This window comes from Canis lupus, chromosome 4, assembly GCF_011100685.1.
Source record: "Canis lupus familiaris isolate Mischka breed German Shepherd chromosome 4, alternate assembly UU_Cfam_GSD_1.0, whole genome shotgun sequence".
Lineage (NCBI taxonomy): Eukaryota > Metazoa > Chordata > Mammalia > Carnivora > Canidae > Canis > Canis lupus.
Genome location: NC_049225.1, coordinates 11,469,135 through 11,485,126, shown reverse-complemented (window position 1 = coordinate 11,485,126; position 15,992 = coordinate 11,469,135). Strand labels below are relative to the sequence as shown.

At 38.4% G+C, this 15,992-nt stretch overlaps 1 protein-coding gene and 1 non-coding gene across 4 annotated transcripts in view; one reads left to right on the top strand and one right to left on the bottom strand.

The window, feature by feature from the left end:
• Nucleotides 1-15,992, bottom strand: part of BICC1 (BicC family RNA binding protein 1) — a 270,915-nt gene that overhangs the window by 191,135 nt on the left and 63,788 nt on the right. The gene's annotated exons all lie outside the window — the stretch shown is intronic.
• Nucleotides 14,011-14,129, top strand: LOC119871743. Its single transcript, XR_005358798.1, has one exon. It is a non-coding gene; the product is annotated as a 5S ribosomal RNA (ribosomal RNA).

Below are 15,992 nucleotides of genomic sequence, written 5' to 3'. Positions count from 1 at the left end.
AAAGGAATCAGGTAACATATTTGAAATCCTTCCTGTTTGAGAGTGAACCAAGGTTGGACTGGTTTGTCACAGCATTTTCAGCACACAAGGTATAAAGCAATCTGGCAAAAGTCTGAAGGTCAAATGTGGATATAAGCTACCCAAGGGACAGAATGACTACAGCAATATCAGAGATGAATACTGGACAATGAAATCATACCAAACACAGAATATCATAGGCCTTAATTAATCTAGCACCCTCTAGACTGAAATACTGATTCTGTATAACTCTCATGAAGGAGTTTTAACTTAGGCCTACAGTAGGAAACTTCAGAGCTGAAAACACAAAATCCAATATTTGGAAAACCTCTGTGATTCACATCAAACTATTGCAGCTAGCCCCAAGACAGAAAGACATTCTCTAAAATGCATGAACCAAAAAGAGAAAATTTTATGTATATATTTCTAATTATAGACTGCTTAAAAGAAGGCCACTTCACTGGAAGGTCACATCAAATGAAACATAAAATAAAACAGGTAACACCTTATTAATTTACCACATTCTAAACTGGCTCAATAGCTAAGAGTATGAGAGCAAAGAGATGGATCATCTATAACAATTTGGGCCAAGAGCATGAGCCATTAACTGAACTACAGCAATTCCAAGACATCCTGTGAGACTTTTTTTTAAAAATTACATTTCCCACCAAATTTTCAACCAAACTAACAGGCATGACAAAAATTATGCTGGCAGTAGGGGAGCAGTCCTAATTTTTCTAACAATGGAGACTACTCTGCCTGTTTAAGGTTTATATCTATAAATCCAACAATTAAGTCCTCCGCAGAATTACACTACTCAAACTGCAGATTGCAGGGGATTTTTTTTTTACATGTTGAATCTTCTCAGGGCAATAAAGCTCTGCCATTATTCCAGTGCTGGGGGCAACCTAAGACTGTGGTGGCCCTGCCACACTAGGGCATAGCAGCAGTTCCAAGCAAAGGCCAATGTTCTCTAGTCTACAGGCTTTTAGTTTCAGAAGGCATCTGCTGCTATCAACTGTAGGAAAACAAATATTCACAAAAATCTGAGAACATCTAAATTACATTGTTCATTGCTTCAAACAACTTTTAATTTGAACTCTTCAAGCAACTCTGGCTACGAGTTTACTCAAACTTCAAATTCATTGACCTGACAGTGAAGACTTCCTTGTGGACTGATGACCCTAAACATATATCAGTGTACTCTCAGTCCAACTGATTAACAGAAACTTTGCTTATGTCAAATGTTTAGCTTTTAGGGCCTATTTCTTCTTACATAAGCAATTCCTAAAGCACCATTTAGTCTGGCCTGGGTCATAAACACTATTTGACAACTTTGAGTATTTACATTAGTGGGTTTTTTTTAACACAACACTCCTCTAGCTTTATCAAAAGCTAAAGTATGTTCATGGCCCTTATACAGTTTAATTGAAATATGAATACCTAGTACACCATAGTGAGCTTCTATTGGTCTTTCCAGAGAACTACACTGTCCAAAACAATAGCCACCAACAATTTATGGCTATTGAGCACTTCAAGCGTGGCTAGTCTGAATCCAGATGTATTGTAAAAGTAAAAACCACACTGGATTTCAAAGACTTAGTGCAGAAAAAAGTAAAAATCTTAGTAATGTTTGGATTATATGTTGAAACAATACCATTTTTACATACAGGGTTAAAGAAAAGTACTATTAATATTGATCTCGACTGTTTTCTTTTTCATAAAGTTATAAAATTCTAAGTTACATTTGTGGTTCACATTATATTTCCATTATACAATGCTACTCTAATAACTTACTTAACTGTTACCCAAAGGAGACTGAAAAATATTCAAGTAGAGAGCATAGCGAAAGACTACAAAGCAAAGCAAGGAGCATTTCCAAATAGTGGGCATTAGCAGTTTGAAATCCAGGCTGTACCTGTCTTCACCTCCTGGCAACATTTTGAGGAAGGAAGGAAGGAAGGAAGGAAGGAAGGAAGGAAGGAAGGAAGGAAGGAAGGAAGGAAGGAACGGATGAAGAAGAGGAGGACAGGCCAAGTACAAGGAAGGATTAAAATTAAGGACTTAAGGAAGGAGGAAGGCCTTCCAAAGGAAGGAGTTTCCTCTTCTCCTTCCTTCCGTCCTTCCTAGGAAGGAAGGAGAAGGAGGAAGTCCTCCTTCTTTTCCTTCCTCCTTCCTCTTCCTCTCCTTCCTTCCTTCTTCCTTCCTTCCTTCCTCCTCCTTCCTTCTTTTCCGTCCTTCCCTCTTCGGAGGAGGAGCTTTCTTTCTTTTTGTTTGTTTGGGGGGTGGTGCAGAGGTTAAAGAATTAGAGTAGTTTGAATAAAATATATAACATTAATAACCATTTCCTTAATATCTAGCTTTGGTCCAACCCAAAACCATGAAACTCTTTAAGAGTTTATGTAGATGGTTATTTAATGGAATGAAGTTTATATTTCTTTTGTGTTTGTAATAACATGGCAATGGGGCAAGCCAACTCATTTTAAATCAGAACCAAATGTGTTCCAGGCAGGCTTACAATTCAGATTATGTGCAAAAATCTATGAAAGGGTAGTCTGTTCCACTATTCTCTTCACCAAATGTGTAAGGGGGGATGAGGGCACACAGATATGCTTGCTTTCATCAAGGCTACTCAAATTCTTCTTAAGGCTAAAAGACCCATTTATTGATTCATTTAAACAAAACTTATTTAGCACCTGAGGCATATAAAGAGGCGATAAAAATTGTAGAGTCAGAGAAACTGGGGTTCAACTCTAGGTTTGCCAATTTACTAACAGTGTAATCCTGAGTATGTGATTTAGCCTCCCTATAGCTCTGTTTTCACCTCAAAAATATGTAAATAAGCACTCTATAAGAATTTAATAAATGGAAGCCATCAAATCTTGACCTCAAAGAACTTACAGTCTTAACTGTAAGTTCTAAGGCAGTAATAAAAATGACAAGACTCTAAAAGGTTAAACATCATATAAGAGTCACAGATGAAAGGAACTCAGATAAAAAACATGGTAGGGAGTGTCTGAGCTGATCCCTTACCATGGGAAAGGACCAAGAATGGGAGACAGGGAAAGTGAATTCTGGGCAGAAAGAATGCTGTGAATGTCCACATCGGTTTGTCCACCAGATTTCCCTTTATATGCCTCAAAGCACTTACATAGTATCTGTTCCTACAAGGGGCCACAGGTCAGGACAGAGCAGAGAGAAAGGGGAGCTCTCCAGTGACCGGGGTACAAATACCTGAAGTTGGCTCACACTGATTCTTTACCAGGAGAAGCACCACTCCTCAGAGGAATATTTGGAAATATGTCAGGTGATGATGTTGTCACAGGATGGGGGTTGGGGACAATGGCACAGACATTTACAATGTAGAGCTGGGGCAGTCACAGAGTCTAACTCAATGAAGAACTGCCCCATCCATCATGCCAATATCACTAGTTAAGCATTACTGGTACACTATTTCTTTTAGGAATATCCTTTCTTCATGCAATGATATTCCAAATAATACATATCTATGCCACTTCTTTCTACACTGTCAGTGCTACCAAATGGACACTTGGCATGATCTTTCCAGACTCTTTCAGGTTGTCAATAAATTTAACTAGATCATAAAATTTATTTTTTTTCACTGGACACTTCCAGTAGCTCAAATAAGACAGGTCTGCATAAATAAACATACCAACTGGATAAGAGTTCTCTAATATTCTAGGGAACTGTACCCATACCACTTTGAAGATACACTGGGGGGAAAAGAATGCCCATGAAACAAATCATATTCGTGAGCTCACCCACATATCCCACCAAATCTTAATCTTTGAGGGAGCCCAGGAATCTGCATTCTTGTAACCATATGAGATAATTCTTAGACAAAGTTAAGTCTCAAGCACTATGAGATCACTGGAATCACTGATGACACTGCTGCTTTTTATTTCCAAAAATCTCAGTCAAGTTGGCTTTCTAGACCCCTAGTCAGTTGCCCAAAGACACCCATTGCACATTTCACTTTCACCCCAGAACCACAGAGAAATACAATTACTTTGAAGCAAGTAAAATGTTTAAATATGACAACATAACTAATGTAACATTGTGTGTCAGCTGTACATACATACATACATACATAAATATGACAACATAAATCACTGTAGACTTTAAAATCATGCCTGTGCTCTGGATATGTTGCATAACTCATTACAACCTATAAAAGCTGTTTTTCAGACCTAACTAAAGGATGACAGAAGCAGTAACTGACTCACTTTTTATTATTAAAACTGTTTCCATCCCTTTATAAGCTTGCTCTACTCAGGGCCTGCTGAGCCAAGACTGCCTCATACTGCATCTCATTAGAAGAGGTGTGAAGTGCTAAGACAATCAGCAGATGCCCAGTGGTCCTGAAAGACTTAATTCTCCATACAAGAGGACTAAGTCTGTGATATACAGGTTTAAGGAATGAGTTCTAATATGCAAAAGAAAGGCAGCAAAGGTACTCACTCACAGGGGATCTGACCTACAATCCCAATAGGTCCTGTTCCTTAGCTATCTGCACAATTCAACCTTCTGTACAATGTGGCTTTGCATAATTAAATTACTACAAATCAAGGCATTCTCATTCCAAAGGTCTAGGAAACATTTAAGGGAGCTCTTATTTCTTAAACTCAGCAGTCTGCTGCTGATAAATCACAAGTCTACTTTTATGAAATTAAAGCAAATCCCCTCCTCTCAAGACATTTAGTTTGAAAGGAAGATATATTCTCTGAGGGCTAAAACATCAATTCTCATCTCCAAAAAGAATCATTTGTTTTTGTTAAAGCTGATCAAAATCTAACATCTGATTATAATTTATTCCATTTAAAGTCCTTGGTTGTTAACATGAATTCGTTTTTCATCAGTAGGCAGAACCCACCTTTAAATGTGGTTTTCATCTCAAACAATGCTTGAAGAGTAATTTTAAGGTAATAGTCTTTGGCCCAGGATAAAAGTGTAACAGATACTATTACCTCAATTTCCTTTCATAAAATATGTGTGTATATTTATGATGCAAACACAGTGGTCATATTCTAAGCCATAGCTTTATTCTTATTCCCAGAATTTTAGCTTTGGTTAAAGAATTACATTCTATCTCAATTAAAATAAATAGGCTATAACAGCATAGTGGGCCTGTATGTATTCATTTTTTTAAACAATTCTATCTTCTCAGCTGCTTTTTTGCACTTCATTTACTTTGGAAGTTTAAACTCATTTTAAGTTCAAGAAACTGAAGTGTCTTAGACCTAAGTTATTCGCCACTCTCAAAATACTTAAGTCTTTCTAAAAAGGTAATGAGAGTTGGCGATGCTCTATCAAGGTTCTGAATGTGCAGGCTTGAGGCACCTATCCTGAAATATACAATGTGAAAATCCTCTAGAATACCCTTCTAATTTTGCCAAACAGGTTTAGGTTAATTTCAGAAAGGTTTGAAGAAAAACTCCTGCTCTTTAATGGGTCAGATACAATATGTGAATCCATCCTTTTTAAAATGATGTATTCTGGGGATCCCTGGATGGCTCACCAGTTTAGTGCCTGTCTTCGGCCCAGGGCATGGTCCTGGAGACCCAGGATCAAGTCCCGCATCGGGCTCCGTGCATGGAGCCTGCTTCTCTCTCTGTGTCCCTGCTTCTCTCTCTCTCTCTCTCTCTCTCTCTTTGTCTCTCATGAATAAATAAATAATCTTTAAAAAAAATAAAATGACGTATTCTTTCAGAGAATATAAAGATTTTTATCTCAGCTAAAGGTTTTATATAATTAACATAATTATACCATAATAACTCTGAAAATCAGTAATACCATAAGTACCAATAAGAATGTTGTGACTATACAGTGGTGGAGGTGTAAATTCATGCAAACATTTTAAAAAATAATTTGGTTTATATAAAGAGTAGCTATCATTTCCATGTACTTTCCAATAATTCTATTTCTAGGAGACTAGGTCCCAAGAATATAGCCCAAACTACTGGCACAAACATGTTCATTTTCATATTCATTCTCATAATATTTACAATAAGTAAAAACATGGAAAAAGCAGTATGAGAATCAAAAGAATTTAAATATAGGGACTTATTCAAACATTTCAAGGTTATTTTAAAAGTTAGGTTTGCTGATTTGTAAAAGCTTTGATGTGGTATGAAAATGATTATGATAAACTGTGCAGTTAAAAGAAAGAAGTAGGTCATAAAATTCTATGTGTGATATGATTGTAAGTATTATCCTTTCAATACAACTAAATAAAACTAGGGACATTCATCAAAAGGCCAAAATGTATATATGGTAGGAAGGAGTATTATTAGATTATATCTTATATTATCTTTATTTCCCATATTTTCTTGGGGCATGGCCATAATACTCTGAAAATGAGCCCCCAAAAGTGTAGACACATACATATGTAAAAGTAAAGAGCAAAAGAGCATTTAAGAATTTTTACGCTAAGCCAAATCATTTCTTAAAGTATCTATTTGGGAGAAAATACTCTATGAATCTATGTTTACTCATATATCTAATTAAACTCAGTAAGTTCTGATTTCCAAAGGATATTTTAAGATTAACAAAGTCCAAATGAATGTACAAAATAAAAATAACACTTCTTGCCTAAATTCTTCAATTATCTATCCAAGCTAGAATGCTTGCCTTCTTGTAGGTCCTGCCAAGCTTCTCCCACTATGCTATCTGACAGGCAGCCTCTATCCTCATTCCCTGGCCCTGAATCCACACAAACTTTCCCTGTGTACAATGCAGTCAGCTTAACTGTACCTACTCAATGGTTATAAACAGAACACTACAGCTGCGGGGGGAGGGGGAACTTCCAAATAAGCACCTTTTACAAGCACAATCACAAGCCAACAAAAATGATTTTGAAAAATGGGGTGCTATGTTACATGCTTGTTATAACAGCAAGGGCTGGGAGTCAACTACTCAAAGTAAGTGCTGCTACGTGAACCATGAAAAATCCCCCTCACATACATATGCAGAGGAGAATACAAAGGGAACAGCAAAAAGTTCACTGCCAGCAATTAGGAAAGAATAACTTGAACTTTACGGATGCACCTTAAAGCAATTCTTGAGCAATCTTTGCACAAATAACTTCAAAAATGTAATAAACCACAAAATACAGTGCAGTGCGGTATTCTCTCCCATTCCTCTAATATTAGATCTTGTGAAAGACAACCTAAATTGCACTGGTTAGAACAAGAGTGTTATTTCGTGACTGCAGGTTATGATGAAATATTCCTGTAAGAAAAAAAAAAGTATCCCTATTCCGTCACCCTCCTGTCCCAGAAATGGGTAGAAACCAATCTCATTTTTTTTAAGATTTTATTTCTTTATTCATGAGAGAGACACAGAGAGAGAGAGAGAGAGACAGGCAGAGACAGAAGGAGGGAGAAGCAGGCTCCATGCAGGGAGCCTGATGTGGGATTTGATCCCAGGACTCCAGGATCGTGCCTTGGGCCAAAGGCAGGCGCTAAACCGCTGAGCCACCCGATTCCCCTGGTCTCAATTTTTAAACAGAAATGCTGCTCCTCAAATAAGCAATCAACAAGGATCTGATACTGTGTCCAACCCTTTTCCAAATGGGAATGAGGGAAAGGGAAAGGAAAGGACAAGTAACTACAAAAAATTCAGGGGTACTTGGGTGGCTCAGTCGTTTAAGCATCCAACTCTTGATTTCAGCTCAGGTCTAGATTTCAGGGTGGTGAGTTCAAGCCCTGTGTCAGGCTCCACACTAAGCATGGAGCCTGCTTAAGATTCTCTCTCTCTCCCTCTGTCCTCCACCCAATCTCTTGCTCTTCTCTAAAAAAAAAAAGAAAAGAAAATTCAGAAGTTTTTTTTTTTAATTATTTGAAGGACTTACAGTTAAGAAGAAAATCAACATCATGGTGGACTATTCTCTAAAGGTATTAACTCAGAATCTGTCTCCAAATTCTCCACATCCCCTCCTCACACAACAGGAAAAAAGAAAAACTGACAAGGGCAAAGAATATTATCCCAATTTCAACTGAAACTAATATTCAGCCACACATGTAATATTGCATGCATTTACCATCACAACACCTAAGAAGGACTATATCCAGGCAAGAGCAATGAATATAATGAGATATTTATTAGAGGGTATTTTTCCTTTGGCAAAATTTTCTGTGAAAAATTTCATTCTAGGAAAGAGAAGTTGAAGACATTATAAAATTACACTTAAAATTATAAAGGGTATGAGGAGAGTACAAAGGACTGTAATATTCTGGGAAATATATTCTAGAAAAATAATATCACCCCACACTGAGAAACATTATTAACCTTTACTTTATATGTGGTACATAAACCTATGAAATTCAGAGGCAGAGGCACTCGAAACAGAAATGAGCTCAAGATTTCAGACCAATTCATTCACTCCACGATCCACAGAGGCAGTGTGTTAGGAAAAAGTGGCTATCTATGGGGTCCAAGAGCACCCACCTAAATTCCTGAGAACAGAGCAGTCTTTCTAAAACAACTTCTGAAGCCTAATATTCAGAGCACCTGGGAAAGAGTTTTCCTGCATGTCTTATAACTTTCCCACCAGTGAAGCCACACCCCACACTTTTCACTTTGCACCTGGTAAAATGAATCTGTTTTTCAGTGGCAACCAAGGGAAGATGCCCCAAGTCATGGCCACACTGGACTTGGTCCTTTGTAGCAATTCTTATCGTACAACCCAACAGCACGAAGCAATGTGAAAGAGCGTATGTGTGTGTGGCACCTTCAGAGTACAGGATAGGAAGCAAATGTGGAGCCAAAAAATGCAAAGCCATGTGTGAATCCCCTCACTGAGGAGTATCTGTTTAAATCTTCTAGGAAAGGAACAAATGCCCTAGTAGAAGGGCCAAGTAGTCAGAAAAGGCAAGCCCATTTTAAATGAGAGCGAGCATCTGTGGTCAAAGATCAGTTTCTCTAAAGCAAAAATACTTCCCACTCATTCCTAAACAAGGACATATGGTTATTCTGCCCTTCTGCAACATCTTCTTTTATTTTTGTGGATCATTTGCCAGGCAGCTGTCTTTTTTTTTTTTTTTAATATATAAAGAACCTTTAAGATGACAACAAGGGATTGAGAACAATGGAAAATAATCCTAAAAGGTCAGATAAGTGGAATCACTTTTACTAGAGAAACCTGGAGTACTTTTGGTTAAGCTGTGGGGTTTTACAGTGAAAGACTTTTTTTTAATTCTATTATAATTCCCAAGCTTCTTGCTTTCAAAGAAGAGAGAAGCACACTCACTTCCCAAAGCATCCATCTTTACAAGAAATTCAAGTACTGTACTTCCTCAATGCATACTCCATTTCTTGGCATAACTGTAACTGAAAACACCAAAATTCTTTAAGCAGAAATTTTAAGAAATGCTCTAAAACAGGGAGAGATTTGTTTTTAATAGACTTCCTTATAATGAGTCATTTCATAGATAGAGACCTTTAGGATGATAGCCAGAACCAAAAGACATTTCTTAGCACAAGCAGGCCATTTACATCCCATCCAGTTAGAGATGTCACAGTCCTGCTTCCAGCCAAGGCCAGACTGATCATCACTAGGGCAAGAGATCAGCATTTCATGCTTAGTCAGTAGCTCTGCTGGTTTTGGAAATTCTGTGAATCCATAAAAGATGGATTTCTCCTTGGTTTAAAAAAAAAAAAAAAAAAAAGCCCGAATCCTCTAAGACATGTTTTCTGCTCTATACTCAATTCTCTGACCATAAAATTAACAGGAACAGAATAACATATCACCCATAATCCCATGGACTGATGGCTGCCTATTGTTAATTCCATATGAATAAAGACACCTTTAGGTTTTCTGGAAATAATTACAAATGGGTGGATGGGAACAAAAGCTGTATATGAAGTAGTAACTAGTATTTATTCTGTTAGCTGAACTGAGCAAAGTGACTTAACTTCTCTGTCCCTCATTTTCCTTTTTTTGTGAAATGAGGGTAAAAATAGTTCTTGCCCATGTTTTTTATTGGATTCCCCCAAAGGTTGACTCTGTAATAGGTTCCAGAGTAAAAATAATTTATTTGGAAGTTGATCCCAAGGGTTGCTGCTAGGGAAAGACAGCAAAGAGGAAAGTTTGTACAGATGTCTGAGTGGGATCCCTTTGTGTGATCCCTCAGAGACCATGGAGAGATCGTCAGAGCTGCCCCCTTGAGGGGCTCAGAGGCGGGTATTCATCCACCAATTCCAACACATCACTGTTTGTGGGTAGCATCCGCTGTGAGGGAAGGCCTTGGCTATAGATACTCTTGGACAGGAATCATGGGGGCTAGGGGTGTAACACATAAACTTGTAGCACTGAGAGTCCAGCCTCCCAGAAAACCCTCAGTCCCAAGCAAACCAGGAAAGTTGGTCATCCTATCCAGCGCTTATCAGAGTAATTATTTTGTACATTGAAATGAAGGGCTCAGTTTAAAACGAAACCTTCCCCACTCCCTACTCCTAGACCAACCAGGATTGGAAGGTGCCACCACTGGTGTTGCCTTCTCTTCCCAGAGCCTGTAACTTAATGCTTTGTACTTCACTGAATTGTGATGGTTAGAAACTTCGTGTATAGTTTGTGGAAATCATCCAATTAAACATACTGCTTAAAATGGTGTTGCCGTGACGTCAGAGACAAGCTGGGCCACCTTAGGAATCCTCTCTGCTTCAGTTGCTTGCTTCTGGGTGTGGCATCCTTTGAAGCCCCAGATCAGATGGGGAAGGCATTGGACACACAGAGCAGTCACTCAATGTCCTGACCTCCTGCAGTGTTTGGCATGAGCTCTCCCTTCTGAATGACCATTCCGTGTGGCATGAGGCTCTGAGCCACCCAAACCTGTTAACTTTCCAAAGAGCTAGCCATCTTCCATCCAGTATCATTGTGTCCTAGCCTGTCTGCATTCGTTACTGGTCATATTCTGTACCTGCAATAAATTTTTATACCCTAACAAAAAAAGGAGGGTGGTGGCAAGGGGTGCAGTCAGGGCCAGCTTCTGCTCTGCCACTTGATGTTGTGAGGATCAGATGAGCCCTTGCAGAGCACTTAGCCTGGTATATAGCACTCAGTCAATAATGGATGTTAGCTCTTCTGGTATATTCCAAGCAACTTAAGAATCACGGGATCTGCTCTTAACCCACAGGAAACACACAGGGCCTTATTCCACACTATGCCAGACAGGTATCATGCCCTCTGGAGCCTGGGTCCACTGGAGGATTCAGCTACCCAGCCCCGCCTGCTTAAATAGCTCCAGAATGCCACAAATTACAGCTTCGGATAAAAGAAATGCCTTTCTTACCTGCTCTGTCACTGACACAGAGCAGAGACTCTCAGCTTGAAATTTCAAGTCAGATATAAGAAAACTGAAGATGCTAAAACCAGGAGAAATGGATTTCCTAGTCAACCTCCACATCATCAACAGTCCCTTCCCTCTCCTGCAAAAGGAAGTGATTGATGCACAAGAGGACCCTAAACCATTGAGGCTACAAGTAAACTCATGTCTCCTGGGACCCTTGGCTCCCACCATCTGTGTCAAGAGCCAGCTGCATCTATTCCCACATACATCTGTTAAATTATCCCCCAAAATATCAATGTTTCTCATCAGCCCCTCGTATTCAGAAAAGGCTTTGGCTCTATAACAGAAATAGCAAATATATATTTGTATTTTAAAGGTATAACAAAATATCTATAGTATTTGTTTAACTCCCCAGTTTATCCTAGTTTATTTGGTTTCAATCACATTAGAAAAGTACTTTACATAACCACTTCCGCAGTGCATATGGGATAGCTGGTATGTCTGTTCTAAGATATCTTCTCAAACAATCTATGTGAGACCTTTTCTGAAGATGGCAGAGAAAATACCAAACCCTAGGTCCCTTCCTGACTAGTTATTAATGAATTGGAAAGAACTACTTTCCATGATACACAGAAAATACAAGCCATCCTATCAATTACTGCTAACCTTAAACACACCTCCAGATTACTCAAAAGCCAGGAGCTTAATGAGGATCTGGCTCTTGGTCAGCATGAACTAGAGCTTCTTAGCCACCTAAAATTCATTTATATTAGTCTGACGGTTTATCCTACAAAATAACATTTCCATACACTATAACCTTGAATCAGAACCATACCAAAAATGTTTATGACACACAGGAGTAAAACTGGCAAGTGAAAGTTCAAAACCCACAAGGCAATAAGGAATAATAAATTAACTGCCATCTCTTTCCACTAACTTCACGATATAAGCTTTAAGCAAAACCATAAGCTAATACAAATAAATTGCTAACAAATAGTCTTCTTCATAAGAATTTCAATTTATTTTTGACCTTTACTCAAATTTTTATGAAAATTCCTACATTAGAAAATATGTACCTGTGTATTACTGACTTGAAATTTTGAAAATGAAAACTATTTTTCTTTTTCCTGAAGCTCCTGGGCGCTAGGCTCATGAAACTTTACAACTGGATAGCTGTAATGTACATTTGCTATATTGTCTGAGAAAATTCAATTCTGTTCAATAAGGAAATTCTGCTCAATAACAAAGGAAAACAAATGAATAGATGAAACTCATCAGGTGTGTTTAACATAGATAAGTAATGAGATGTGACAGATAAAGCGTGAACCCAGAAAGGCATGAAAGAACCAAAAGGTACATAAAATTCATGAGGCACTAAATATACAAGAGACACCTAATATTCATAAGGCAATAAATATGCATGAGACACCTGTAACTAAATATTCATGATTCACAAATTATACATGAGCCATGTGGCAATCAATATTCATGAGGTCTTAATTAGGCCACCCGGGGTAATATCCACTCTTTTCCTCTGCACAAACACACAAATAAAACCCATAGCTGTAGAGAGACTAACTGGCAGACCGCTGCGACTCTCCCAGAGAGAACAAGTGGGCAAACCAGACCAGAGAAGACCCTGTTTGCTAGTTAATGATAGTGGCTGATGCCTAACTCCTGAGGTTACCTCAATTCAACGAGCTCATTGATTTATACACATACACCCACACAAATATATGTATATCCAAATGATATACAATGTTTATATGCTTATTGTTGTACATGTGCTTGCATGTGTGTACATAGAGTGTGGTGCATGTTATAGCACACGTGTATTGTGTGTGTGTGCTTAGACCTACTATACACCATATGAGGATAAGACCTATGCAGGTCTTATTGGCATTGTATTCTGGGCACTTAACAATAGTATCTGACACAAAGAAAGGACTTAGCAAATATTTACAGTATTAACTGCTTGTCAATAAGGGGTCACTAAGAACATTCAACTGCCAGATGGGAACTGGATCTTTATTTTTTACCCATCTATCCTCCAATCTATGATAATATCTGAAATGTAGCAGACATACAGTACACATTAAATGGATGGATGGATGAATGGATGGATGAATAAATGGGTTAAGAAATGAAGAATCAACTAAGTAGCGTTCTATTTTTTCTAGTTATAATGGATTTATAATCCTCAGGGAAAACTGTATATGTCAACCTTTTTACTACTAGCATGTAGAAATTATCATTATCCAGTTGTACAAAAATTTAATAAGGTGAGGATATCTATTAAATGATAAAGTTTAACTAGAAGAAAACAAGCAAAATTAGTATTAGCAATACTGTGTATTTTGTGTGTAGCTTATCAATCCCTACCTTTCAGAATAAAAGTTGTGTGTTTATTAATATGTAGTAACAACCCATCTTAACCACTTCTCTGAAAGTACATCATTATCTGTCACATTGGAGAATAATACCTACACTATCTAGAGTTTTTGTAATTAAATGAATTACTGAGTTAATTACTAAGAAAAATTAATCATAGCTGATTTTTTTTAAATTTATTTTTAAAATGGCCAAAAAAAAAAAAATTGGTCTTCATCCTGGATAGGAACAGACCATACAGTCTATCTAATCCTTACTTGTCAATGAAAAACACTCTTCAAAACCAAAGGAAGTCTATGGCCATACCACCCTGAACGTACCCGATCTCGTCTGATCTCGGAAGCTAAGCAGGGTCTGGCCTGGTTAGTACTTGGATGGGAGATCGCCTGGGAATACCGGGTGCTGTAGGCTTTTGGACAGCCCGGGTGGCTCAGCGGTTTAGCACCATTTCAGCCCAGGGCGTGATCCTGGAGACCCAGGATTGAGTCCCATGTCAGGCTCCCTGCATGGAGCCTGCTTCTCCCTCTGCCTGTGTCTGTGCCTCTCTCTCTCTCGTCTGTCTGTCCTCTCTGCTTCAGTTGCTTGCTTCTGGGTGTGGCATCCTTTGAAGCCCCAGATCAGATGGGGAAGGCACTGGACACACAGAGCAGTCACTCAATGTCCTGTCTCTCATGAATAAGTAAATAAAATTTAAAAAAATAAAAATAACAAAACTATAGGAAAAAATAGCAATACTACAATGTTATCACCATTACTCCAATTTTTTAAATATCACAAATTACTGACCTGGGGCACACAGCATTAAGTTAACCAAATCCCACTTTCATACTCTACCTCTGTAACTTCCCATTACCATTTCCTAAGTACAACTGTAAATTAGAGATCTAAAAAGAAATTAATACCTATCATGTGAGGCTGCACAATGACTAGTTTTATTTATTCTAATTTTTATTAATGAAGAACAAAAACACAATCATTAATAAGTTTATAGCCTACTTTGTTAGCCTTTGTCAAACTATTCTGTGCTCGTTTATTTTAAAAAAAAAAAAGTTTTATACCCACTTTGTTAGTCACCATACTAAAACTGAAGCAGCCTAGCTAACAATCCAATTTGCCCAGGAGTTTCCCAGCTTTAGCACTTAACGTTCCATGTCCTCAGAATCCCCCCACTCCTAAATAAACTGGGAACAGCTGGTCACCCTACACTGAGAAATAAAGAGGGACGGCTGGGTGGCTCAGCGATTGATCGTCGGCCTTCAGTTCAGGGTGTAATCCTGAGATCTGGGATCAAGTCCCGCAAGCCTGCTAAGCCTGCTTCTCCCTCTGCCTATGTCTCTGCCTCTCTCTCTGTGTCTCTCATGAATAAATAAAATAAAATCTTTAAAAGAAAAAAAGAAATGAAGAGGGAAAAATAAGTAGGTATGGTCCTTATATTCATGAACTTACTGCCCAAAAATGGAAAAAGAAATTAATTAGCAATCACAAAGAGAAATCATAGAATAGCATCCCAGCAATGATCCTCATATCCTAGAATTTTGACTACAGCCCAGAGCTAAGCACACCACAATCCATGTTCATAGAGTAAGCCAAGGAGCACAGGTATGGGGAAGCCATCTCCTCCTGGAGTTATTAAGAAATACCAGCCTGGCCCTAAGTCCACCACCTATTATCCAACCCAAACTCTAGTCAATAAAAAATGGGACTGACACAGAGGACGGACATCTTTTGAGAAGAATAGAATTCATGGGGGAAGATGTTATTTCTTCCTCTTCCTGCTTTGAAGAAGGTAAAATGAATAGGACTGACCCTTAAATACTGAAATGGAAAAAGTTATAAAATTCAGTTGACTTATCATTAAGGAATATGGTATATCCTGCTTTGTCGCAACGGGTTTGCCGCCAGAACACAGATGTCATGAAAACCACCGCTAAACCTAAACCAAAATGGGAAAGGAAAAGACTCACATCAACATCGTCGTCATAGGACACATAGATTCAGGCAAGTCCACCACTACTGGCCATCTGATCTACAAATGTGGTGGGATCGACAAAAGAACTATCGAAAAATTTGAGAAGGAGGCTGCTGAGATGGGAAAAGGCTCCTTCAAGTATGCCTGGGTCTTGGATAAACTGAAAGCTGAACGTGAACGTGGTATCACCGTTGATATCTCCCTGTGGAAATTCGAGACCAGCAAGTATTATGTGACCATCATTGATGCCCCAGGACACAAAGACTTTATCAAAAACATGATTACAGGCACATCTCAGGCTGACC